Source organism: Schistocerca serialis, chromosome 9, assembly GCF_023864345.2.
Source record: "Schistocerca serialis cubense isolate TAMUIC-IGC-003099 chromosome 9, iqSchSeri2.2, whole genome shotgun sequence".
In the NCBI taxonomy this organism is placed as follows: Eukaryota; Metazoa; Arthropoda; class Insecta; order Orthoptera; family Acrididae; genus Schistocerca; species Schistocerca serialis.
In genome coordinates, this window is record NC_064646.1 from 61,711,321 (window position 1) to 61,713,630 (window position 2,310).

The window sequence follows — 2,310 nt, forward strand, 5'->3', positions numbered from 1 at the left end:
GCCGTACTCCATTTAGTACTGGGAATTTATGCGCGCTTGACCATTTCTCGACAAAGTTGCTGAGCACTTTCCCGAAGGGTGAAATTACGGCATTAATTTGGTCTGTTGAAATCTCAAAGGGCAATTCGAACTGTGCGAAGGCCAAAATCAGCATGTGCAACGGTGACTTCACCAACGTTTCCATCTGAGTGCTTAAATTTCATGACACCTCCGGTAGACTCAACTATTTTCTCGCACAACTCGGAACTACGCATTTTAACAAACACGACACAAGCTACAATCCACAGGTGGATCCCGATTATATCATTAAAGGAGAGCTTCACATCTTCCTCTAACCAATTCTCTATTTCAAACGACTTAGGTCTGGCATATCGAGAATCAAAGGTAAGTTTCAACGTATTTTTTCGACTTCGTTGAGCCATCACTGCATACTACTCATTACTTCTCGGAGTGTTCGATAAACAGAACTTTAAGCTGCAGCAAGCGCCAGACTTACCACGCGGAAGCACAGACGGCGCAGCGCACACCACACTACGTCCAACCTCCACGCCGTCCGCCGGCGAAGTTGAAGCATGTAACCACTCAGCTAAGCAGGCGGACATTCAAATGCGATGATTTGTTATTACAGCATGCAGGACAAAATTCGTTTGACTATACCGATGTATCAACTCTCCCCCAAAAGAGCACAGTTGTCGGGAAAAAAACGAATGAAAAGCAGAAACAGAAAAAAATCATGGTTATTTCTGATAATTGTTTTCCGAAAGTAAAATGAAATCAAATATACACGAAATGTATTGTGTTTTAAGCACAATTTTGCAAATAAGTTGTCTAACTTTTCTAATAGACTAAACAGTAATTTACGCTCGATACATGTGTATTTTAGATTATCCGTGTTTTTCAGCTACCCATGCACTCCGAGGTCTGAATTAAACCAGGTAACATAATGCATAGAGCGTGCTTCAAAGTTTTTGCATTAAACCCCTATGGGTGATAGAAAACGTGATGGGGAAGAACTTTTGTTTGAAACAAAATTCTCGCTATCGCTACCTGGCGACACTAGCTGTCCTTTAGTATTCGCCGGTCAGGGATGATGAGATTCCACTGAACTTGTTGGATCTACTAAAATCAGTTGCGCTGTATACGACCTCAGTATGTTGATGGAGTGACTTCTAACAAGATAATCATCAGAATAGGTGTCTCTAAGCAAAGAAAAATATTTTAGAAGCGAATCGGGAGCTTCAGTTTCGCTCGGACCTGCCTCTTTCACAGGGAGCAGATGACAGCATACACACGCAGTACAGTTCCTGCACCCTGCCACCCACCTCTCAGGGGCTCAACGAATACAAAAGAGCGCCTAGGGACACCAGGAAGCGTCATCAAATATTTTGCCTTAGACAAAAGTTGTTCCCCGTGACGTGATCAATCACCCCCAGACGTTTGACGCAAAAACTTCGCAAGATTCTATATGTATATATACAGTAATCATCCAACGTAACAATTCTGTAAGGCAAGTTGCGGCGTTAACTACGAAGATGATCCGAAGACATTCAGTAGTTCCTGATGCCAATGATCTTCAAATAATGAACAATGACAGAAAGACTAAAAAAACTTCTTTTGTATAAATGAGGCTGACGTATCACTCTTTACTGACAAATTTGACCAGATCGTAGTTGCTAGTGCATCGAACAGAAGACGGTGACCCAAAGCGTATGTATGAAAATTTAAATAAAAGTGAAACTTCCTGGCAGATTAAAACTGTGTGCCGGACCGAGACTCGAACTCGGGACCTTTGCCTTTCGCGGGCAAGTGCTCTACCAACTGAGCTACCCAAGCACGACTCACGCCCCGTCCTCACAGCTTTACTTCTGCCAGTACCTCGTCTCCTACCTTCCAAACTTTACAGAAGCTCTCCTGCGAACCTTCCAGGGGAGCTTCTGTAAAGTTTGGAAGGTAGGAGACGAGGTACTGGCAGAAGTAAAGCTGTGAGGACGGGGCGTGAGTCGTGCTTGGGTAGCTCAGTTGGTAGAGCACTTGCCCGCGAAAGGCAAAGGTCCCGAGTTCGAGTCTCGGTCCAGACACAGTTTTCATCTGCCAGGAAGTTTCATATCAGCGCACACTCCGCTGTAGAGTGAAAATTTCATTCTATAAATGAAAGTATTTCTCAGCTCCTCAATTTGTATCTAAAATGATCTCAACATTGCAGAGTTAAATAACATGCTATATAGTTTCTCATTGGCTGTAACTGCATTATAATACAATGTTATCATTAAGAATTGTTCTTAGTGTCGACTGGTTTACATCAAGTAGTTC

General features: G+C 43.0%; 1 non-coding gene across 1 annotated transcript; it reads left to right on the forward strand.

The window, feature by feature from the left end:
* The first annotated feature begins 2,004 nt into the window (after nt 1-2,004).
* On the forward strand, nt 2,005-2,078 carry Trnas-cga (transfer RNA serine (anticodon CGA)). Its single transcript has one exon. It is a non-coding gene; the product is annotated as a tRNA-Ser (tRNA).
* The last annotated feature ends 232 nt before the right edge of the window (nt 2,079-2,310 follow it).